We start from the raw sequence: 27,263 nt of genomic DNA, 5'->3' as shown, positions 1-27,263 counted from the left end.
TGAAGTAGAACTCAATTTTAAGTGGGCCATGTTGCTAGTAGAAACAGTGGTAACAACCGTTGGAAATTCTTTGGCTTTACTGTGCCCCCTATATGCTAGGGCGCTTCCCTAACCATGGGCTCCACTTTGTAGTATGATGTAGATCCATGCCATTCATCAGTTTATCCTTATCATTGTAGGGTATGGTCCCATAGATTAGTCAGATCCAAATCTTATGCCACGGGAGCAATATTGATCACTTGTCCACCATTAAATACTTCCTGGAGCTGCAGTAATGTTTGTGAGAAATCTATCCACCTATCCTTTTTGACCGATCATGGGCCACCTAATGTACATGTTTTTCTAGCCATTCATCCATTTTGTTAGATCATTTTAGAGCGTGGGACTGCCTGTATATTTATTGCTACTTAAACCATTTTCGTGGTACTCATTGTAATGGTTATTCTTCATTTAGCCTATCAATTGGTAGAAATCACGTGGATCACCACACCATGTGAGTTCGTGATTTTTATAGCCCACCAAACTGTATGAAATCAGGTCTATTGTGTGACTACGTGCCTAAGTGGATTTATGATTGTTGTGGCCATTAACCACGTGATCACTGATGGGATGAATGCAGCTAAATTCGGCTAATTGTGTTGAATATGTGGCTCACCAATCATGTGATCATGCATGACATGGATAGCCGTAAATCATGTGGGTATGTGGGGAATGTGTGGCCCAACCATATGATCATGTGATGCTTAGGTGATCGCTAAACTATGTGAACTTGTGGTGTGCATGTGGTCCCTAACTATGTGATTTTGTGATGTTTGGGTGGCCTCTAAACCATGTGAAGTCATATGCGCCCCTAAACCGTGTGGAATTGTATGGCATGCTCAGTCCACCACCATGTGATCATAAAGTGTGCGGCTAGCCATAAACTGCATGGAATTGACTTCTGACCCTTAAGTAATTATATCATGCTTGGGAAGTCCTTGACCACCTGAAATCGTGATTGGAGTGTGACCCCAAGTCATATGTTGGTACGATGTGTATTTAGCCTTTGAAATAGGTTTGATTATCACTTGTGTGTGGGCACTAGTTGTGTGAGGGTCTGATGAAATAGTGGGTATGACCAATGTGATGTAGTGATTTGGGTCTAACCCCTTAATCATGAGGTCATGTGGCATAAGTATGGCCACCTAATCATGTTCAAAGGTGGTGTATATGTAGCCATCTAATTGTACAATTGTGAAATAAGCACAAGGCCACCTAATCGTATGAAATCAAGTGGCATTGATGGCCATCCAATGTTGCCACCATGTGCTTATGGGCATAGGCAGGGTCACCTAAACTATGAATAACCAGGTTGTACGTGGAGAGATTCTTAGCCATGTGAATTGTAATATATGACTAGATTATGTAATCTTGAAAATAGCATGGCCCTTAATTCAGTATCACGTGACGCAAATACAATCCTTACATTGAGCTCATTAGTAAAGCAGAAGTAAGGGCCACTAAACTATATGTGATGCAATTAAATGTGGCCCTTGGCCCCTTCATCATGTGACGTTGAACTGGATTATTAGCTGTATGGAGTGTGGGGCGGTTGTTGCCTAAGACTTAGTGTAATGCAGTGTAGCCCATGTATCGGTGTGTCGGACTATGATTATTCAACTATGCTTAAATGTTTTAAAATATGGATGCTAGACCTAACTTGTTAATGATATGAGATTGCTTTGTGGTCCCTAATGATGTGTTCATTATGGCATTAGAATGGTTGGCTCACTAGCCTTAAGGGTCATTTTAAGCAAATGCCTTATGGGTCCATTAGTGCCAGTCATATCGGGTATGTTTGGGCCTCTTGGTAACTGCGTGAGACACTTCCTGTGATGTGTGTATGCTAAGTTGCATTTGGACATCGTGAATGAATTATGATTGAAGTCTTGAATGGACTGATAGTGGAGATCAAGTGGGTCACCCAACAAGCCAAAAGGTTAGGATATAACGACCCACTAATCGGCCCATTCGAGTGTGGCATTGAACTGGACCTTAGTCTGCTTGAGACGATAGCTAGACATGTTGAGGTGTTGGATTGAAATCAAACTATGCATGTGGCGATGGCACATGTGCGATGATCGTGTGATGTAATACATGTGATTATGCGGATGTATTTGTGTGGTTGGATGCAATGATTATATGTGCATGGTAATGCTAGCTTATGTTCACATGCTTGGATGGTGATCAAGTAGACCTAAGGACTAAGTGGACCATCGTATGTATTGCCTTGAGTCATAGAAAGCGCACCTAGCACCGTGTATTGGCACGAAACTTGTGCACCCACTTACCATATGAATGATGAGGCAGACCACTTAACCCTTAACTGTGAATGAATATGTTGGTGATATGGTCTAGCTTTCGAGTAGCTATGGATCTTTACACGTGGATTTAATACATGTTATAGTTTGTGCATATCCCTTGCTCATGTTTGATGTACAACTTGTTATGGTGACACTATATGTGGTTCCGGCCATGCGATTGGTGCCAGATGATGGATTGATCCTAGTTGTGTTATTGTGTGGTTGGTGTATACTTATGACGTGGATGGTGTGGACACTCGCATAGCCCCATGATCATGAGGGAGAGTGCACATCAGACCACTGTTTTACCATGTTGGTACCGTGATCATTTTTTATTAGTCTTATGATATTTGTGCATATTACATCTGAACACACGTATACATGTATATGCATCATGGAGGAGGAGTGCATGGTGTGATCATGCGGAGATCATATGCATATGGTAGAGGATGTTGGTGCTGGATGCTTGTGATGGAGTATGTGCAGATGTTATCTGGTCTGAGAGACCGCGGGCTTGGTCCCTGGGTTGAAGTCCCTAAAGCGAATATATTGGGCTTGGTCCCTGGGTTGAAGTCCCTAAAGTGAATATATCTGGCTTGGTCCTTGGGTTGAAGTCCCTAAATCTCACTTGATATTACATTGTAATTTATGTTTATGCTGATGCTAATATTACACGTATATCCTTTCCATGATGAGTGTGGATTGTGGATCGGATGTGGTTGGCAAAGGAGCCCGATTGGTATTAGGGCTGCCTTGTTACATGCATAACATTGCTTGAGTACAATTATACTGCATAGCGTGCTTGTGGATTATCATTGCATTTTGCGTAACATCCTTGTGTGATAGGCTGAACACCACAACAATACCATGGTTATATTGATGAGACCACCATAATGGCATCGTGGTTAGTATTTGTGGACACCGGAAAATTGGGTTTCTTATACTAGGTCCCAATCCCTGGGTGAAATTCCTTAAACCTCGAGTGGTACCCTCGAGCCTCATTGTCAAGACTAGTCGGATACCATGGGTCACTTGGTGCCGAAGACCATAGTACGCCTGACTCCTGCTAACGCGGTCTGGTGAGAAGAGGTTTGGCCATGCCTAACTAAAGAGTTGGAGCGAATGTGGTTGGTTTGACCAGCCCCTGAAATGGGTCCACTATCGGCGTGCCGGGTGGGTATTGGCATAGCTATAGGCTCCCCACTGACAAGGCGGGTATGTGAGGCCTCTATTCAACAAGTTTCAGACTTTCTCTAGATACCAGGCCCTGGTAATTCCCAATGATGATAACCAAATTGTGTTGTGGACTTTTAGAGGAGGACTTGCATGCCTGCATACATCCTCCATACTTTTGCATATCATCTTTGACATTGCATCCCACCCTCTTGGCTTTATGTAGCATTACATGGTCACCATGCTTCATTTTGGGTACTATTATATTTTGATTGTTATGTATGCTTGTACACTACGCACACATGAGTGTACTCACTGGGCTTTTTAGCCTAAGCCTTCATTTTTCCATTTTTTCAAGGCAGGAGTAGCTTGGAAGACTTAGCTTTCTCGATATATTGTATCTATTTTGTGATTTGACAATATCTATATTGTGTACCTTTTGGAAAGTATTGTACTTGTAGCCGTTTGGATTTATAATGGAGACCGTTGCTTGGTATTGTGATCACGGATCATCATGCTCAGGTATTCTTTTAAAAAAAATCACTCCAAGAAAATTTTAGTAAAAAAAATCTTCCTTGTGGTGCGTCGAACTTAGGACTTGGTGTGTGGAAGCTGAGTGCCAGATTTGGGGCACTATGGAAGCTGTCTGTTCTCGGATTTGAGGTGTGATACATTATCCTACATGTTACACCCCAAACTCAGAAACCGAGCTCACAAAATTTTTGATCACCGAATCCGGCGTCGACAGCCTCCGTAGTACCCCATTCTCGGCTCTCAGCGCCCATACGCCAGATTCCGATCCTAGGATCCTACAAGAAGGATTTTCCAATGTACATTTAACTCGTAATAAGCATAACCATAAGTTTACCTAAATCATAAAGGCAACATCATCATCACATATCCACTAATATAAACATTAGAATACAGTGCTAAAAGGGAAATACATATATCAAAAATAAAAGCTCCAGAAGACAGCTGCGCTCTCCAAGCTCAACGCTGCTGCGACCTAACACCACCTGCATGCATCTATCGTGCATAAGCTTATAGAAAGCTTAGAAGGTGGTGTAAGTGTGCGCTCATGGTAAGTGTCAAGTATGTAATATCAGATCAATATGAAAACATACTGGTAAGTGCATAAATACCATCAGCCTTATCCAGGCTATGCGATACAAAAACATAATAAGCCAATATCATACAATGAGGAAGCAATGTTGATCAACTAAGTAATGTAGAGACATAATAAACTAAATATCATATCCTGAGGATGCAATGCAATATGCAAATCTTGACGAGTCCACGAATACCATCAGCCTCATCTAGGCCATATAAATACAGAAACATAGCAACCCAAAATGCCATATATCATAACTATAATGTAATATGCAGTGCGAATGAAATGACCAAGCTGGAGTGTGAAGTCGGGATGATAGTACGCAGTATCGTAGGCTATAGGGTCCATCACAAGGGACTTCTATCCAAACTAGTCTCATACCTAAATTTGGATAGGCAAACTCAATGTGGTAAACTACTGATCTCAGGTTGGTCGTGCACCCCAATCGAAATCTTGGCCATTGTGAAGGTACACATAACAATTAGTTGCGCACCACCAGCCTGAATGAATAGTGAATGAATGAATGAGTATAATGCTGAGTATGCAACTCCTGCTCAATAAGTCCACATATTAGTACCGTACATCTCTGGGATCATTACTGGAGTCTATTACACTCTACACCAGTTTACTGTCCCTATCCGAGCGCACAACTGGGTAAGTAAAAGAGACCTTACTATTCGCCTGCCAATATCGGGCCCGACTCGTCGATAGCAGACCCATTCCTCAAGCTGGTTAAATTTAACCTAAATATTGCCCCCTCACTCAGGCGGGTAAGGTCACACACCTTTCTAACCGACCACGACATAGTGGGAGACACGACCTACTGGTATACGACCCTCATGCACTCATATATATCTACTCGGTGTAGATGTTGGGGCATCTCCTGGCCTCGGGGGTTTAAAGATTTTCACCCAGAGACATCTATGATGCCCGTATGCTAGAACCAAACATTTTCGGTGTCCCATCTGGCCATCCACGACATACATGTGAAGGCCACGACCTTGATGTCGCTAGGGCATACAGTGATCATATCACAAAAGGTAAGATGCATAAGTCATACCATTTAGTCATGCAGCAATCCTGTGCGTATCGTGCGCTCATGTGGACAACTTCTCCTATCAGGGAGTCCCATAATAATCTGCCCTATGACATATGCAATGGTGACCACATCTCATAACAAACATGCAGATGATACATATGAGCATATATCATGATGCTATGCTGTCACATACTCATAATCGGTATAGATAACCGGCACCGTTAATCGGCATCAATAATCGGCCTTGACATTTGGCCTCGATAATCAGCATTGATAATCGGCCTCGACATTCAGCCTCGACAATCGGCCTCGACATCAGCCTATATGTAAGGCGAGGTCTATAGATGAACAGTCGATCTAAACCATAATATAAGGATCAGCCCTCGGCTGTGGGTATACCAAATCTGGTAGTACGGAGTCATCCGTCTATAGCGATGATGAACCATGCAACATCAATGGGGCCCAATGATTTGAGTTGACCGAGAATAATGAAAATGGTCCTAATAAAGGCTTAAGGGAAGGTCACAATGTGGACATTTAACCATCATTGATCTCACAATGTGGACGTCAAACCATCATTGCTCTCATGACATGGCCCACCATAAACATCATTACATACATCATGGTGGAATCACACATTGTAATGGATCTCATATACATCACATTCGGCCCCATACAAAGGCCTCACATACATCTAATTGGGCCTCACTCATGGTCCTTATATACATCACATTGGGCCTCAACCCATGGGCCTCAAATACATCACAATGGACCTCATATACATCAGGTGAACTACATCACATGGGCCGCACCATTGGGCCTCATATATATCAAGTGGGCCGCACCAATGGGTCTCATATACATCAAGTGGGCCGCATCAATGGGTCACACCAATGGGCCTCATCACGTGGGCCTGTACATCTGTGGGCCTACACATACCACTGGTGGGCCTTACATGCAACAGGTGGGCCCTGCACATCATGATGGGCCCACTAGACGAACAGTCCAGACATGCAACGAATACACCACAGTGGATCCCACCATCCCGTGCATTGGACGGTGAAGATATAACACATATCATGGTGGGCCCACCGTCCCATCTGGACGGTGGAGCTGAAACACATACACCAGATGGCCCCACATGTCCAAATGGATGGACGACAAAACCCATGCATCTCAGTGGGGTCCACCAAGATGGACGGCATGGAATGAAGATACATCATGGTGCGGTACCATTAGATGGATGGTTAGGATAAAACAAATGCTTCAAGATGGGTCCCACCCCCACACGTGCCACACGTGTGGGGTTGGCACACATCTCCAGACGGATGGACGGTATGTATAAAATACATACATCGTGTTGGCCCACTGCACCGTCTTAATGAACGGTGTGGATGCAAGAACAGATACATCAAGGTGGGGTCACACCAGCCCACATGTGTCACATGTGTGGGGTGGGCCCCACGCGTCTAAACGGACGGACGGTACGGATATAACTCATACCTCATGAGCTGACCCACCGTCTAGAGTTTTGGACAGTGTGGATCTGTAACACATGCACCATGGTAGTCCCCATGTGGGACCCATGGATGGATAACATGGTTGAAACACATATATCAGAGGTGGGTCCACACGTGTGGCCCACCTCAACTTGGAATAAAGCTGATATTTATTTTCCCTTTTCACACAATCTAGCAGCAGTTACTGCTGGACGCTTGAGCCTGGATAGTCAGGATTAGGTGGGCCCATGATCTGGACAAAATGTATGGATGTGTGGATCTGGGACACACATCATGGCGCGTCCAGCCCACACACATCAAGGTGGATCCACGCGGTGGCCCACCGAAGTTTAGATCAAACTGATATTTGTATTTTTCCATCATCCACCCCTGTCCAAACAGATGGGTAGCATGGTGGGTCCCACAATCAGATGGTCTGGATCATCAGGTGGGTCACACATCAAATAGAGAAAGAGAGACGAGCGATGGAGGGACCCCGCCACTATGGGCCCCTTTAACACATGCATCAATATGGGTCCTAAATCATGTGGGCCCTAAATCAAAATCACTATCTAGTGTTATGCACACCTACTTATATCACTCATTTTTTAGCTCCTTGGACCCCTAAACTCCATGGCTTTCCTTTTGATGGAAGTTGATGAGATTTGAAGGGTGAAGATGAGAGATCTTGGGGTAGGGAGTGGGCCACACTTGGCTCCTCTCATGGAAAGCTTGGACGTTTCCTCTCCTTGAGAATACTTGAATGGAGTGAGAAAATGAGAGAGAGAGGAGTGGTGTGTATGACATGGGAGGCATGGGTCTCATTGACTTTTGGGATGAGATAAATGGGCTAAGCATGGGTTGCTTTAACTTGGTGAAAAGAGAGGTATGGGTGAGTGATGGGTTGTGATAGGATGTATTTGACTTGATTGATGTGATTGATTTGATAAATTCTCTTGGGTTTTGCAAATGCGCGTCATTTTTCTGAAATATACGCGGGCCACAACTCCTGGCCTGGGTATCGCATCGTCGCGCGAGACGTGGCGACGACGCGGTCGCTAGGGTACAAGTTTTGAGTCGAGCTAATATAGATATATATGATGCGACTTAGGGTCATGCGCAAATGTCGATTATAGGTCGCGGGTTGCTGAAATTCGACAGGGAGGATCACGGAAGTCTTCGGAATGGTACGGTGTAGGATATGGGCCTTACACCACAGAAATTCATAAAAATCATGCATAATTAAAATCATATCTTAATCATAATTCTCACAAAGATAAATAATTCATAACAATCCATCAATCAATAGCATGGAAATCACGGTAAATGAAAGTATGCAAAAATAAGACAAATCATGTATAAATTAACTCAAATTAGTGTAAGCTTAAAGTGTAACATCCCAAATTTTCATGGCTAGAGTTTATACTTGTGTCCGAGAAAACCAGGTGTTATTAATGTATAAATTGAATTCTTCAAAAATCGCACCTTTTTTGTTTATTTATTTAGATCACATCCAATTACATTTATGAAGGTAACCATTCACGAGAATAAAATCGACTATATTTATTATTTCATCAGAGTAAAAGAATTCAACAAATTATCAAATGTCCTCTTAATGGGAGCTTATTACATTATTGAGTTCGCAATTGAAATATAAAACTATCTTCTTATTCATTCAGTATAATCTTCCATAGGGAGATGGTCCTCTAGGTCTTTAATCTGTACATCACCTACATCATCTGTACGGTTGGAGAGGGTCAATGCCCTACTCATAGTGATGGTTATTTTTTAAGATTAACAATAATTTAAGATATTCATAAAAGTAATGTAAGAGTTCTGATATGTCTTGTACTCCACCACTACAAGAGGTATCAGTATGCGTAACCAATATATATGAATACATGCCTAGCAAAGTGTGTGCGGCTCATCATACTTAGTGATCATTATCACAATGTGAAAAGTAGTTCAAAATATCCGACTCACCCCGCATTCTCACATTATGGAGATTCGCCGGCGTGTCCAACGTTAACGTGGATTTATGCGAACATCTCAAGGTGACACAGCAATGCGATTGAGGGATTTACATAACATGATGTGTTCATGTAGCGAATATTTATGACATCCAATCCTGAGAAGTGATGTAACACGTATGATGATTTACTTACTCGATTGTGCAACACGCCAACCGACCCATGAAATTACGTACTGACCAAGAGGGCCTCTACCCGTAACGCATTATGTCCACGATAAATATTTGAATAACTAGTTATGATACTTTTAACACATCACTTGCATTGATAGAGAAATAGATTGAATAATGAGAGTTTTGGAATTCCAAGACACATGCCCAAGCGTTAAAGGGAGGTAGCACAAGGCTAATATAATAAAAGAGAAGAGTAGCATTAAGCTAACTCAACAAAATTGGTAAAGGCATGGGCAAGGCTTGTATCCATCACCTCACATAAATTAATAAAGATCACGCATAAATAAAATCATGCCTTAACCATAATTCCTAAAGAATAAATAATTGTTGGTGATAAATTAACAATTGTAGAGAGTGTAAGTGCTGTGATGTGTAAAGCACTCTCATTTGTCAAATTTCAATGGGACAAAACATCTTATGATGTGGTTCACAAAAGTGTTAAAAAGTTCACCTTCACGTGAATCAAGATGAAAAGTTCACCTTCAAGATCAATGTATGAAGTTGGAAAGTGCAAGTTTAAGAACAAGACATGAAGATGGTTACTTCAAGTTCAATGTATTCAAGTTCTACTTCACTTCAAGTTCAAGATTAAGCTACAACTTCAAGTTTACTTCAAGTAGATGATCCACTGAACACTATTGAAGATTCAAGTAGAAGTTTCAAGGTATATACTTTAATGTACAATAATTTCAGGTATAATTGACCTTAGAGAGACGTTAGACTTAGGTTCTTTCAAATGCTAAACATATATGAGTTTTTATACTTTGGTTAGGCTCTAGTTCGACTAGTCTAAGCTTTGGTTTGACTAGTCTAGGGAAAGTTTCGACCAGTCCAAGATTTGAACTGAAAAATGGATTTTTTTTTAATTGGTTCCTTGACCAATTGAGCAGGGTGCTTGACTAGTCGAAGGCACACCCTCGATTAGTCGAAGGGTGCTCGACTCAAAGTCCAGCAACCATTTCAAGGCACCCTCGACTAGTCGAAGGCTATGCTCGATCGGTCGAACATGGCCCTTGATTAGTTAAGTAGAGCTTTCGACCAGTCGAAGAATATTTTTATTTGATCGCGCCCAAAATTTGAAATTTAGTTGATTCTTAGAGGAGTCGAAGGAGACCTTGGACCAGTCGAAGTAACAACTTTTCAGCCTATAAATAGAGACCCTTTTCTCACTTTGAAATTACTTATTCAAGCCACGAAAAGCCTTCACTTTGAGCGAGAAAAGTCCCCATCTTCTTCAAGCTATTGCATGATATTTTAAATCCTTTTTAATATATCTTTTTAATTTTGCTATTCTTTGATTTCTTTTATGAATCTCATGTTATAAAGGGAGTTTATACTCTTCTTTGTGAGATTTAAAGAATTCAAATAAGTAGCCTAAGGTTTGAATTAATTTAAAATCAATTTAGAACTTAGAACCCTTGATTGTGTTATTGGAAATTGAACATTTCTACATCAAGCGAAGCGGTTCTACGGGCTACATCAGAGAGCGTCTTCAAAAGAAGAAAAGTATTATTCTTTATTCATTTTTCATTTATTTAAGATATCCAGAAATTCTCGTGTATTGGTTTTGACTGAGATAGCTAGAAAATCTCAGCGTGGGATTTTGATTGTGATAACCCTTCTAAAATCACAATTGTATAGGTTTTAAGGTGAACTTGAGAAAACCTTGATTATTAGTGAATGCCAATATCACGTGGGTTATGATTATTGAAAGTGGTGTAGGTTTGGCTATTTCAGAACAGTTGGTGTACATACCAAACCACTATGACTCCTGGTGTTGTGTGGTGAATGATATATGTGATGTATGTGTGGTGAATGATTGTAATTCTTTCATGTACATGTGGTGAATGCTTGTAATAGATAGCTTTCTTTCATTTTTCTCTTGTTTTAGTTTGTGATCATGATCCTTACTAAGTTCATGAAATCAGGTTGTCCTACCTAAAACCTTGGTTTTTGGTGTAATGTTGTCCTATGAACACATTTTGAATCAATTTCTCAATACTATTACAATTGAGATCTTTGATTAGTTTTGATTTATTTAATCTTTTGGTTCTTTAATTTTTTAATTGGCAGTCCTATTCACCCCCCTCTAGGATTGATAGCTCGCCTCTTTCAGAGAGAGAGAGAGAGAGAGAGAGAGAGAGAGAGAGAGAGAGAGAGAGTTATAGTAACATGAAAGTATAAATGAAAAAGGCAGATAAAGGATATCAAATTAGATTAGAGTAAGCATAAAGAAATCCCTTAACTTAGCTTTAGATCTAAACCCTAGGTAGAGATTTATGTAGAAAAGCTTCTACATAAAAAGTTTCCACATAAATCACGACATCGCTTAAGCAAGAGGGAGACACCATACATATGGAGAAGGAAGATGGCGTCTAGGCTTCTCCTTCTCCTTCTCTTTCTCTTTCTTTTTCTTTCTTTTTCTTTTTCTTACTCTTTTTCTTTCTCTTTCTCTTTCACTTTCTTTTTCTCTTTCTCCTTGGGCGTGTGAGTGGAGAGGTGAACGGACACCCCTTTTAAAAGGAGAGGGCGTGTGAGAGGGATGTGAAACGGATGTGTTTCACATCCCACTTGAATTGGGTTTCTCCAATTTTTCCTTTTTTGGCGATCTTTCTTTAAATCTAATTCATTCATTATGTCAGGGTTGTTGAATAGAGCCAGGATATATGATTTTCTTGGTGATCTAAAATTTAGATTGACATATCTTGAAAATTCTCCTAACGGGTGCCAAAATGAACTTGATCTCAATTAACGGTACACACTTAATGATCGGTGCCCAATTTTGAGGAAAATGTGTAGTCAGGATAGACAAATGGTTGGGTAAAATTTGATGGTTGATCGATGGTGAAAAAAGCCTAAATTTAAAATGTCACATTTTGTACCAAAAGGAAGGAACTGGCTTCAACCTTCAACGATGTAGGATCATAGATCGGGAACTAAATTTTGTATAACCTCATAGTCATATGAGACCAAAGTATGGTCCAAATTTGAGTTGCGATGGATGAAAGAAAGTATTTAAATTGGAAGATCCAGATTTATAAGGAGTCGGTAAGCCTTGATTGGATAACTTCGCGCTTAAGGAAAAGCCTACCAAAGTGGGGTCTTCATATTTCATACTTGGTCCATATTATGGGTAATCCAAGTCATTCATATGAAGGACAATATCCTACTACGACTTTCTATGAGGTTTTTTCACTCGATGGACACCAAAATCAACGGTTATTGGATTGATTTGTTAATTGGGCCACTTTTACAATGATCCAAGGGCTATAATTTGACATGTATAGTTAATTTATGATATATAGGCATGATATAAAATTTCACATCAAACGGATCATGGGAACCATGTGATCTAGAATTCAGGGGTCTGTTAATGACATTTTCGTAATTATTGCTGATATAAGAGTTTTAAGAAATCTAATAGTTATACATGGTTATAGGCATGTTTCTAAGTAATTCTTACAAAAAAACTTATATCTAAATATTTATGAATAAGGAATTATTCACCAAACTAATTAAGGGAATGTACATATATCAATCAATATAATGGATAGTCAGATGACATGTTAAAAATAGAAAAACTTGATGGTTAGTACTCTGATCATGTATGTAAGTGGGTGTATGGTCAGTTTTATAAACGGATGATCAAAAATGAGTTTTTGGAGTGACCAAGAGGTAGAACATGTATACCGTTAGATTCAAGTGACTTGTTCACATGTGTAAGTTTCTCAGATTGTAGTTTTGATGGTGGGTTAAGTATATTCATAGGTGGTGAACAAGATGAACGGATCAGAATCTCAATTTGATATGTATACGAGTGGATGCTGAGATCAAGTAGCTAGTTTACTATGATCAGGTGGTTCAAATTCAGAGTGGACGGTCAGATATCTTTACCTAGCGGTGAATAGTTGACTGAACGGTTGATTATGATGGACAAGTGAGAATACTTGGGTATATGATGATCATATTTCAAAATCAACAGTTAGATGACTTGATTTATGAATGGAGATTATTTCCAACGGTCAGATTCGTGTTGAAGAATGGATGTAAGGTTAGGATAATTAGATTAGTATCGTACATATGTACATAATAAGTTAAAATTCGTGGTAACACTCGAGAACTTTCAATACTCGGGTATCAAAAAGTTCAAGGTGTTACATAAAGGAACCCCTCACCTTAGCCTTAGATATAAACCATAGGCAGATCTCGACGTATGAAAACTTCTACATAAACCACAATGTTGCTCAAGGAAGAGGGAGATAACACACATGTGGGGAAGGAAGAAAATAGACGGGTGTCTAGTCTTAGATGTCTTTCTCTCTCTCTCTCTCTCTCTCTCTCTCTCTCGGATGTGAGAAGGTGGTTGGCGTGTGATTTTGAGTGGAGAAGGGACGCAAGCCCCCTTTTGTAAAGGATTTCTTAAATTGGTTTCTCATCCCACTTAAACTGGGTTTCTCCAATTTGTCTCTTCTGATAATCTTTCTTTAAATCTAATTTTTTCACAGTGATGTGGACGTCGAATAGGGTCAGGGTACATAATTTTCTTGGTGATTCGAAGTTTATATTGGCTTATCTTGAAAATTCTTGTAACGGGTGTCAAAACGGACCTGATCCTAATTAACGATCCATGCTTAATGACCATGGCTCAATTTTGGGAGAAATGTGTAGTTAAGATAGGTAAATAGTTGGGAAAAAGTTGATGGTTGATCGATGATGGAAAATGCATAAATATGAAATTTCACCTTTTGCACCAAAAGAAAGGAATTGGAGTCAAGATGGTTATCATTTAACTGTGTAGGATCATAAATCGGGGTCTAAATTTTGTATAATCTTATAATTATATGAAACCAAAATGTGGTCCAAATTTGGATTACAATTGACGGTGTAAAGTTGGTCAATCGGATGCTCCAGATTTAGGAAGAGTTGGTAAACTTAAAATTGTTAACTTCACGCCTAATGAAAAGCCTACCCAGGTAGGGTTCTCACATTTCACACTTGTCTCATATGATGGAAAATACAAGTCGTTCATATGAAGGGAAATATCTTACTACGACTACCTAAAAGCTTTCTTCACTTGATGGACACTAAAATCAACGATTAATGGTTGATTTGTCAATTGGGAAACTTCTACAATGATTTAAGGGCTGAAATTCGACATGTATAGTTAATTTATGTTGCACAGTCATGGTGTAAAATTTCACATCAAACATATTATGAGAACCATGTGATCTAGAATTCAGGGGTCTAAGTTAATGACATTTTTGTAATTATTGCTAATATGAGAGTTTTGAGAAATCTAATGGTTCTACGTAGTTATAGACACATTTATAAAAAATTCTTACAAAAAAAATCATATCTAAATCATTATGAATAAAGAATTATTCTCCAAATTAATTAAGGGAAGATACATACATCAAACACCATAATGGATGATCAGATGACATGTTAAAAATAGTAAAACTTGATGGTTAGTAATCTAACCATGTATGTAGGTGGATATACGGTCAGTTTTATAAACGGATAAATAAAAGTGAGTTTTTGGAGTAATCAAGAGGTAGAACATGTATACCATTAGATTCAAGTGACTTGTTCACATATGTAAGTTCCTTAGATTATAGTTTTGATGGTGGGTTAAGCATATTCATAGGTGGTGAACAAGATGAACAGATCAACATCTCGATTTGATATATGTACGCGCAAATGTAGAGATTAGGTAATTAGTTTAATATGATCGGGTGGTCCAAACTCAAAGTGGACGGTCAGATATCTTTATCTAGCAGTGAATAGTTGACTGAACGGTTGGTTATGATGGATAAGTGAGAAAACTTGAATATATGATGATCCTGTCTTAAAATCAATGTTCGGATGACTTGATATATGGATGAAGATTATTATTCTCAGCGGTCTGATTCAGGTTAGAGAATATATGTAGGGTTAGGATAGGTTAAATTGGTGACATACGCATGTATATACTAAATTAAATTTCATGATAACACTTGAGAACTTTCAATACTCGAGTATTGAAAAGTTTGGGGTGTTACACAATGAGATGCCACCCCGTGTCAGCACAACGTGCTTAATGGTGGACAAAATCTTACTCATGCCCCAAGGATGTCTTTTACCCACCTCATTTGGAGACATGTCACCTGCTAAAACCAGAACGACATAAAGCCATATGCACGTCTGCAAACAAGACGTTGCAAAAAATAACATGTAGCCCTAATATGTATGACATGTGTGACAGAGGCAACATGCTCAATAAGGGTATAAATTTTCACTGAGATATGGATCCTATCACAAATCTGTATATGGTCGGAAAGGCCGTTGTAAATAGTCATTCCAAATTAAGAGATCCTCCCAGAGATGATTGGTGTTCTCGCGGCGAGTACGAAGGTTTAAGAAGCGAATTCTTCTCAGAGCAGATGGAAACCAAGGAGACCGTGATGGATCCGGGTCTAATGAGACCAATCCTTTAAGATCCGCGGATCTCTATGGTCACGCTGGTAAGAGATTTAAAAACGATTTTTGATATGCAAGATCTCTTTAACTAGGATAGGATGATCATAAAACAATTGAGTACAGTAGCTAATAAGGATCTTAGACCAATAAGGAAACCCAATGAGGGTTTTGTCACCTCCAAAAACTATATGAGGAGAAATCAATGAAGAGCTTTTGGCCCACGCCAAACATAATTTCTCATACGCAGTGTAACACTGCTTATCTTAGTTTAGATCCCTCCACTTTTGTTCAGCCATATTGCAGAACGTCCGGAGTTTAGGTTGGCTTAGATTACTACTATTTAGTGCCATTGTTGCAGTACGGTTAGTAGTATATATTAGTGTACTAATTTGTGCACCTCTTGTTTGTCAATCACGAGTCATTGTGTCAGGAAGTCATTTGAGCCCTTAAGTTGAAGACCAAAGACACAAGTGGACATGGAGTATTAAAGGAAAAAAACATGTATATGAGGTGACTTGGTGACCCTAACCCTTGACCCAAAACAGTCTAAACCTTTAGAAGATCATAATCATAATAGGAAACCTTTTATTGATCATCACTTAGCATTATGTACTTTAATTGAACATGCTTAGATTGGCTTTAGAGGTCCCATGTTGCTGAAAAAACTGCACAATTTTAGCATCCTTCAGTCTCACCGAATCCACCTTCAGTCCCATCGAAATCGGCTAAAATAGGTCGGCGTGCTATGACAAAAATAAGGTAATTCAACTGCAACCAAATGCCACATTCGGTTTGACTGAAGACCATCTCCAGTTTGACTGAAAGTGCCAAAACCTATCTAATGACTTTTGTTGTCTAATTTGGTGCGATCGAAGCTTCATTTGGTCTGACCGAAGACTAGTTGTTTATGCCTGTTTTATGACCATCGGAACTCAATTTCTTTATATAGAGTATCTAGTCTTTGGGCATTTAGAGGGGTTTTTAGTGCAATAGAAAGCTAGGTAATTCCATATTTATATCCCACATCCTAGACCTCTAATCCCATGAGTTTCAAGTCATATTCTTTGAGATTTTCACTCTAATGAGGATTCTAACATTCACCTTGAAAATGATCTTAAAATCCACTACTTTCTAGAGATTAGACATTGAATCTTAGTGACGCGTCGTCGCCGCGGTCCCAACGCCGCGACTCGCGCACCGAACCGATACCAGGCTAGAAGATGTCGATCTGCGTTTATTCGGAAGAAGCCGCGCGTTGCGATTATCGAGGGAATCTCTACGATATGTCTCATCAATCTCCCCTCAACCTCCATCAAAAGACAAGGTAAGGAGCATTGGAGTCTAAGGGACCAAGAAGAAGGAAGATAACGTGGGTGTTCTATCGTCGATTGCATTTGAGGGTCCGCTTGTAGGTGGGACCCATTATGATGTATATGTTGTAATCATGAGGGACCCATAGTGGCGGGGTCCCTCCATCGCCGTCTTTCTCTCTCTCCCTCTCTTTCTATCTGTTTTGATGAAGTGGGCCCCACTAATTTGTGTTTTATTCGCATTGTCCCTCATGCATGGTGGGACTCCACCGTGAAGTGCATCTACATCTTGGCTGTCCAGGGTCTAGACACACCCAGATCTAGATCCATAACTCAACTGGCAGACCGAGTGGAGATACCTCGTTTCAACACTTGAGGTCTTAGTGGGGGTGGCTAACATGAAGTGTGTACTGATGTGGGTGTATACTAATAAGCTAACCTGGTGGGTTCCACACGTGTGGACCCACCTCATGTGTACGTTGAATCCAAACCGTCCATCAGTTTGACGTCCAGCAACATGTAGCTGCTGGACCATCAGCTAGATTTGTGGGCCCCACCACATGAAGTATGCGTTGCATCATAACCGTCCAAATATGTGGGACCCACCATCAGCCGTCCGTTTAGATGGTTGGACGCTGACAATTCCACCCTCCCACACACTCACTAATACATTGTATATGATATATTATAATATAATACTTTATATTTAAATAATATATTGTGGTGGGACCACATCCACGTGGGAGCCCACCTTACTGTATTGTATATGAGACATATTATTATATTATATAATATTAAATAATGATATGGTGGGCCAGTCTCACGTGGGACCCACCTTTAATATATACTTTAATATATAAACCATCACCGTCCAGGGTGTAGGCAATCCCTGCCATTGGTATATACGCATAATATATATATATATATATTGTAGTAGAGGTACGCCACTACGTGGACCCCACCAGATGTATGGCGTTATCTGCACTGTCCAGTTGCTGGACGGTGCAGCTGGCCTAATATCCAAATCATCCATCCATCTTACAGGCACGTGTTGGAGTTTTGACCAGCCACCATGATGCACGTGCACAAATTTTGGACAGCCACCATGACGTACATGTTGTATCCCTACCATCCATCATTTGCAATCCACACCGTCCGTTGATGGACGGTGGGCCTACAGCCACAACTGCTGCATCTCAGCAGCAAGCTTTGTGGGTCCCTCTGATGTTTATGTTACATCCTAACCATCTATCCACTTGGCTAGCTCGCCTCAAGGCTTGAGACTAAAAGTAAGACAGGTCCAATTATCAGGTGGACCACACTATAAAGAACAGTGGGTTTGAATGTCCACCATGGAAACCCTCTTGGGTTATAGAGTTTTAGACCAATATGATATTTGTTTTCCTCCCATTTCAGGTCCTTGTGACCTTATGCACAGGCCGGATTGAAAAGTAAATACTATGGTGGGCCCACTAAAAATTTAACAGTGGAAATCATTGTCACCATTGTCATTTGTGGTATGGTCCATATGATCCTGTGGCTTTGATTCATATTTTTTTTATACACCATAATGATCCCTTGCAATGAATGCATGATGTATTTGACTCGGCCTATTCGACTAGGCCGATTTGATATATTTGAGGCCCACTTGAGGCCTGATATGATGTATTTTGGGCCCATCTGATTAGGCCCATATTGATGTATTTGTGGCCCGTTGTTGAGGCCTACCTTGATATAGATATGGGGCTCATGCTATGCGGCTCATTTGATGTAGTTAGGTCCTTGGGTCGAGGCCCAACAGGATGTACATAAGGCCCATTGTAGTGTGATTCCACCATGGTATATGTGTCGACTCTTATAGCAGGATATGCTTTGGGAGCATTGATGGTTTGATGTCCACATTGCAAGGATGATGATGGTTAAATGTCCGCATTATCACTCTCTCCCTAGGGCCCATTAATAGGCCTATACCTATAATGTGTAGGCCGTCTAGGCCTATCTTCGTTTTGATCAGAACCAATCACCACATAACATGCTTAGTATAGATTCATGATTCATGATCATACGCATCATATGTATGCATATGAGAAGTGATTGATCATAGCATATGCCTTCGGGTAGATCGTTTATGGGCTCCTGGATAGGCGAGTCGCCCCACATGAGCGTTGGTTGTTGCATGTTTGGTAGGGTGATTTATGCACTTGCATTTGTGTGATCATGATTATTATATGCCCTAGCAACATTAGGGCCATAGCCTCCACGGGCATATCATGGGGCTAGATGGGAAACTGAAAATATTTTGTTTTAGCATACGGGAGCCATAGATGTCCCTAAGTGAAAATTTCTAAACCCGATGGTACCAGAGAATGACTCCAACGTCGAGATCGAATGGATATATGAGCGTACGAGGGCCGAATACCAGGAGGCCGCGTCTCCCACTGTGTCGTGGTCGGTTGGAAAGGGGTGTGGCCTTACTCGCCCGAGGGTAGGGGGTAATACTAGGCTGAGTTTGACCAGCTCGCGAATGGGTCCACTATCGACGTGCTGAATAGGTAGTGGCAGACTATCAGTCAGGCGGATAGTGAGGTTTCTTACGCTCACTTGGACTGTGCGGCTAGGAGACCGACAGTGCCATTCGGAGTGTATTGAACCCCGGTGATTATCTAGAATGAGAACTGTACTGATATATGATGAGGATTGGCATGCTTGAGTTGCATCTCGCATCGCATGGCTGTGTTATGGCCGATGACATTCATATCTTGCACAGCATAGCCTTGGTACGATTGATCACATTCATGTACTCATCACTATGACTCCGCATTACTTTGACCTTGCATTCTAAGCACGCTTATATTGCGCACACACTTACACCACCCTCAAAGCTTTCTATAAGCTTATGCATGATTGATGCGTGCAGGAGACTCTAGGTAGGCGCCAAAGTAGCAGAGCGTGGAGTAGAGTTGAGCAGTGGAGTTTTGTTTATTTCGTTATATTGTATTTTCCATTTTTGTCGCATTGTATTAAAAGTTTTTAATCATAGTGAATTTTGTGGTGGTGTTCTTGTGGTTATTGTTCGTGGGTTATGCTTTTGGTTATGCTCATTACAATTGAATTGATGATTTGAAACCCTCCTTGTAGCATCCCAGGATCGAAACCTGGTGTATAGGTGCCGGGAGCTGAGAATAGGGTACTACGAACGTTGTCGGCGCCAGATTCGGTGATCGAAAATTTTGTGAGCCCATATTTATATCCCACATCCTAGACCTCTAATCCCATGAGTTTCAAGTCATATTCTTTGAGATTTTCACTCTAATGAGGATTCTAACATTCACCTTGAAAATGATCTTAAAATCCACTACTTACTAGAGATTAGACATTGAACATATAGTTAAATCTTTGTCTAAATCCTCTAAAAGACCTTTTTGGGTGAATTCCTTAGGATTTCAACTTTTCATTAGTTGTTAGAGATTCACTCAACTCTCATCACCTTGGTCACCTTAAAGGAACATCACATGTAGGGTATTTGATCTTGGAGCTCAAGCATTGACAACTCATCGACATCAACAATCAGATGAGCAATTGAAGAGTAGATTTAAGGATGAGAGAGTTTTGAAAAATGACTTAAGATCGGTGCATCAAAGGGGCTCAATATGATAAATAAGTGTTATTTAGTGAGTCCATACTCTCTTTCCTTGTGTAGGATTGAGGGTAAGAGTTTGTGAGTCAAACTCGAATAGGTTTTGTGTAGGACGTAGGTACTTGTTTAGGGCCGAATTCACCAAAAATGGATATTTACGTGTTAGTCTCCGTGGAAGCCTCCTGTGGGAGTAAATGTAGGTCCTTGGATTAGGACCGAGGTTGTTGGTTAGCCGATTGAAAACCAACTAAAGTTTCTTATGAGAGTCTTCGGCGGGAGTGTACGCTAGATAGGTTCTTGCGTAAGACCGTTGTCCTTGCGTTGGGCTTAAAGTTTATAGGTGAACTTGATTTAAAACTTCTGATAGTGAAATCCGGTACACTCATGGGTTAAGTGCGTTCATTAGGAGTAGAGTAGGAAAATTGAACCACTATACATGCTTATGTTTGAGATTATCTTTAGAGAACTTGTTTAATTATGTTTGTGTGATTGATTAGTGAATTATATGTATGGATGATTATATGAATGCCATGAGTTGATAGCTATCACATCCCACACTTACACATGTATACTATCATTTATAGGCTAGTTGCTTCATTGGAATATGATTTGTAATATATGTGATTGGTCCACTATTGGTTTGGAAGTCTTAGTGTTAAATTGCTTTACTTATGTTAATTTCAATATTAGTTTAAGTAAGCAATTGTGCGTTAATCGGTAAAAAATTTATTTGGTCTTAATCACTCCCCTCTTGGACTCTATAGTTTCTATAGAAAGTCCTTTTAATCCTTATGATCTCCCCTTGCCGCTCTATGAGTATATTTTTTGGTATTTCATATTATTTACACTCGACCGATTACAGTCAGATCAGACATAAAGGATGTCGTCACGTGTTGGCACACTCATATAGAGGCAAAAGGAACGTATTTATGGAGCACGAAAGGGAGGTCGTGAGGATCCAAAATACTTCTCTTCAGAAGATGCATGTCATATTAGGAAGGTTAATATCTTCAGTGATGTACTCATGATTGAAAGTCAAGAGGTGGTCATCCTTTCAACGACACATGACAAGCAATCAGAGGTTACACATATGTAGAACTGGGTATAAGACAACTCGACTCGACTGACTTGTTCAGACTTGACTCGATTCGAACCAAGTGGGTGAGTCAATTCGAATTGAGTAGACTTCGTCCAATTTGAACTCAAATTGAGTCGAGTTCAGGTCACCTAGTAACTCGACTTGACTTGAAATCCAACTCGGTATTGACTCAACTTGATCTGAAACTTGACACACACACACACACACATATATAAACCTTAGATTTGACGTTTCAGATATGAGATGCCGGGTAGCAAATGGAGAGGCGGCAATTTTGGCAGGTGCATCTAGGTTTTGAGTTGTGATTTTAGCTAGTGGATACCCGTTGCACTTAACCCGACTCGATGCCGACTAAACCCAACTCTGTACTTATGACTGAGTCGGATTTGGTCCAGTTTAGTCCAGGCCAGACCTGAACTCCTATTGGGTCTGGTATGCTGGACTCAATACCGAGTCAGTGAGTTCGGGTCAGGTCAATTTCAAAACTGGATCGAGTTGAGTTGGCCCTAACTCGGTCCGACTCAACTCAATGCCCGGCTCTACACATATGCCCTCAGAGAGCATGCGTAACACAACATGAGACTAAGGTAGTGATATCCAATGTCACATGGGCAGATTTAAATATTGGTTATATGGAGCCATATACTCTTAAGTGGTGCACCAAGAGGAGAAAGCTGTTTGAAAATAGAAATATGACCATATACGACAATGTAATGATTAGCTAGCCTCGTCTTAAAGCAGAAGTATATCGAGCTAAGGCTGCTATCCTCTCGAAACATCTTTCCCACAAGCCAAGGGATCATACACAATGCCACCACCCACTCGTTTATAACGTTTTTTGAAAATTTCATACAAGAACTCCAGTATGTACTTAATCGGAACTGTCGGTGGGCCATATTAGTCCAATTAAGTACCCTAATTATACTAGAAATGATGGATTTAGGGAAATTAGTGTCAAATACCCATTCCCACTTATCACGAATGGGTAGGGTCGTGAACTTAGATAAGTCCAACACTAGTTCACACTCATGAGAAGTCTCAAGGGTTAGCTTATCCCATAAATACCTTAGTTAACCAAATTAGGTCTAGACCACGCGTTCTAAGTCCGTTAAACTCGAAACTATATATTAACGTCCGTCTTGTTAAGCTTGATGTCCAGCGTGGATATTGAGCCAATGTGGAAAATCAGATCGCTCAACTTTGGCCCCCAAGATGAGCGCATGGAATGTGCGAGTGCCTTAGTTGATAACCTGAACTTAAGTGAAATGGTCACCCTACACTCTTGCCGATGTTGTGAGTTTCAGACCGATGGATTACAATCAAACTTAAGACAATGAATTAAGACATTTTCTTACATATATTCATACAGTCATGACCCTGATCGACCAATGGTGACCGTCGAATAGGGTTAAGACCTTATCCATTGATCGACAGGTCTAATCATTGGATGATTATATACAAACATATATCTCCTAGTGGGACACCTATCCCCTGGCTTAAATTGATCCATGCACCTCCCTTTGGGCCCCAGTGGTTGGAAACAACTTCCCATATGGTTGGTATAATGAAAACTTAGTCTTTATGATCATTCGTACACATTCTAGTAGTATAAATATCCTTTCATTTCACACCCCTCTCTCAATATGAATTTTATGCCCTAGCCTTATAAAAGAGAGAGAAAAAAGAGAAGAGGAAGTAGTGAGAGAGAGGGAGATCGATTGTAAGTGTTTACCTTCCTCCCCTTCGATCAGAGATCTAGCTGCGATCGGATCCTTCGTTGGATCTCCTTCATCCGCGATCGAAAGTAAACTTTGAGATACAATCTCCAAATCTAGATCTTATGGGTTGAGTTTTCCCAAACCTTACAAAAGGCTTGTATGATTGTTTAGGTTTTTATAATCATTCCTTAAACCTTAACCCTAGAAGAGATCTAAGTCAGGCGAATCATCGCAAGGTGCGGACTATTCTCCTACGTTTCCATTTATCAACCCTTGATGGTGATAGACTATGATCCTTTTTGATTTAGTAGGAACTTTGAAGTCAATTATACCCTAAATGCTTTGCCGTAGGAATATTTGATTTTGTTAGTATTGGTAGGTAACATGTATGATGAAATGCTTGCTTATTTTAATGCTTACCTTGTTAGTGATTGATTGGGGTTTGTGATGATAATGGTATATTTCAAGGATGCTTAATACTTTTATGGCCCCAAAAAGTTTTCAACCGTAATCATTCAATCCCCACTGTTTCATTTGGTGTGGTCGATCTGAGATATGGATCTGCCTTGTATTTGGAAACATGCCCTAAAATGAACTGCCAAAATGGATGGATGGCGTGGATAAAACATACATATTATGGTGAGACCATAGAGTTCGACATTAACTAGCTGGCCAGCGTGGGATCACTGGACAAACCCCGTCCCAAGCTGATATTGTGTCTTACGTTGTCCAGGTCTCTTTGGCCTTATCAACGGATTGGATGACCCAGGGAAGGATTAGGGTGGGCACAAAAAGCTTCCAAAAGTGAGGATACCCCACTTTCGTTTGACATGTGATCCACTTGCGGATGGGATTGACCTCATTTTTTGAATCTTCTTAATACCAATGAACGCAGTGGATATAGAATACGTCTTGGGCGATGCCGGGGTCTCACCCAATCCACGCCCCTGCACCACACAAGCAATGAAATTTACTGAAGTGTGGAATTTATGTGAGCCCTATGATGACGAATTTCTTAGATCCACACTGTCCATCCATTTTTTGCATATCATTTTAGAATATGAACTCAAAAATAATGCAGATCCAAAGCTAAAGTGGACGACACCACTGAAGATAGTAGGCATTGATGCTACCATTGAAAACTTCTTGGGGCCATGGAAGGATATGTGTGATACTATGAACGGGTCAGATGGAAAATCAGCCTTATGGTTAGTCCTAGGAAAGTTTCAACAGTAGTAGTTTGTTCAATCCACGTTGCTTTATGTGGTGTAAATCACTTGAGCTTTGGATGTACTTCATTCCAGGGCTCATGCTCTAGAATTATCTAAAAAATTGATGGACGATATATATATATATATATAACACAAATCACGGTGGTACCAAGGTTGTGTCGTGTTACTTGTGTAGTTAGCTATTCGTGGGAGAGAGAAATTCGGCCTTTCTGGTTTGCTGGACGCAGATTTCCTGCTAAATACTCCGTGAAAGATATGGATGAAGGTGGGCAATATGATGTTGGTAAGAAATTTATCCTGTTCATCCATTTTGTGAGATTATTTTAGTTCATTGCACGAAAATTAGGTGGATCCAAAACTCGAGTGGGCCACACAAGAAGAAACAGTTGGAATTCAGTTACTACCATTGAAATATTCATTTGGCCACAAAAATTTTATATCAGGTTAATCATCTTTGTTGTTTTGTTTTCCACCTCATCTTAGTGGTAATTACCTTATAAACGGTTTGGATGGCATATAAACATCGAGGTGGATCCAGAAAAGTTTCAATGGCAGCAATTTCTTTCCCCAATTTTCCCTCTCGTGTCTCACTTGAGTTTTGAATCTATCGCATTTTTGTGGAATGTCCTAAAATGAGCTTGCAAAATGGATGGACGGGTGGATTTCTCACAAGACATAACAGTGGCCCCACCTTGCATCCCAGCTTAGGATCACAGGAAATCCGCGTCCTTGTTGGCTGGAATCATCGGAAATGGACGCGGATTGGCCACACCACCGACATGGCTGATGTGTTTACATCACGAAGTTCCGTGGGTCCCATAATAAGGTATGTATTATATCCAAACTGTCCATCCAGCTGGGGAGATCTACTTAACAGTTGAACCGAAAAATAAGATAGATTCAAAGATAAATTGAGCCATAGTGTAAAAAAAGTGGGGATTGATAATCTGCCATTGAAACCTCTTGGAGGTTATAGAAGTTTTAGATCAATATGATATTTGTTTTTCGTCTTCATATGGGTCCCTATGACTTTATGAACAGATTGGAAGGAAAATAAATGTTATGGTGTGAATGTTTTAACGGTACTGTGAATGATTGCCCCAGTGCTATTTGTGCTGCGGTCAACTTGGGCTTAGGATATGACTCGTTTTTTAGCCCATGCTGTAGAATAATATTACCGAAAGGATGAACAGTATATATATAATAAATACATTATTACGGGTACTTGTAACTTTAATCTCATATGAACCGTCCTTACAATTGGGAGCTCGAGGAGCGTCAGCGCGAAGACACGCAATACACCAGCCAGCAGGTCAGTGGTGTGTGGGGAAGCGGATTGGATGGTGTACCACACACCACTGTCTTGGCTAGTGTGTTAACGTCACTAAGCTCTATGGGTCCCGTCTTGAAGTATGAGTTATATCCAAACTGTCCGTCTACTTGGTGAGCTTGTCATAAGGATTAAACCAAAAAAATAAGAAATCTAAATATCAAGTGGACCACATTGCAAAAAATAGTAGGGGATTGAACGTCTATCATTAAAAAACCCTTTCGAAGGTTGGAGAAAATTTTAGAGAAAATTTTAGATGATATTTCTTTTTCCTCTTCATCCAGCTCTATGTAACCTTATGAAGAGATTGGGCGGAAAATAAACTTATAATGAGCCCTACGAATATTTTAATTGTGATAATTATTGTCCTCCTCACTTTTATTTGTGATGTGGTCCAATTGAACTTTGGATGTGACTCATTTTTAAATCATCATCTAAAATGATCTCGCCAAATAGATAAACGGTCTGGATATAATAAATACATTATCCTTGGGCCCGTGTAACTTTAATCTCCTTTGAACCGTTTTACAACTCGGAGCACGACGGGCGTCAGCGCACACCAGCCAATCCGCTTCCGGTATGTGGTACACCAGCTGATCCGCTTCCATTGGGATTGGCGTGGACCAATGACAAGCGATGGCACGAATTTCCTGTCTTCCGCACACAAACGATCAGCAAGGAAAGAAGAGAGGCTTTCTGGAATGACAGAGAATGCGGGCAGTTTTGTCATTTTAAAAATACGGATAACAGCGGTTAAACGTCTAACAATGCAAACCTTACGCGTCTTAAGTGTTTTGATAGAAATATTATAAAAGTATACATTTATTAAAAATAACCCAAAGGATAAGCGGTTATATAGAAAAATCCTATTTTATAACTAGAGGCACTTTGCGATGCCCATACCCGTGTTTAACAAAGCTCATGTATATACCACGTAATAGGTTGGAGATCCAAAACATCCAACGAAACGGCACACCTCTATTGATGCACTGGAATCAGGTTGGCATACGGGTCAGGTCGGCCGCAGTTTGCAAAACAAGTGTATTGTTCTGAAAATCATTTTGGCCAAAGTTTTCTAATCCATCAATCTATTTCCATAATTTGGTCCACA

The sequence above is a fragment of the Magnolia sinica genome, chromosome 5, assembly GCF_029962835.1.
Source record: "Magnolia sinica isolate HGM2019 chromosome 5, MsV1, whole genome shotgun sequence".
NCBI lineage: Eukaryota > Viridiplantae > Streptophyta > Magnoliopsida > Magnoliales > Magnoliaceae > Magnolia > Magnolia sinica.
The sequence above is the reverse complement of the archived record's forward strand: the minus strand, read 5'-3'. Positions refer to the sequence as shown.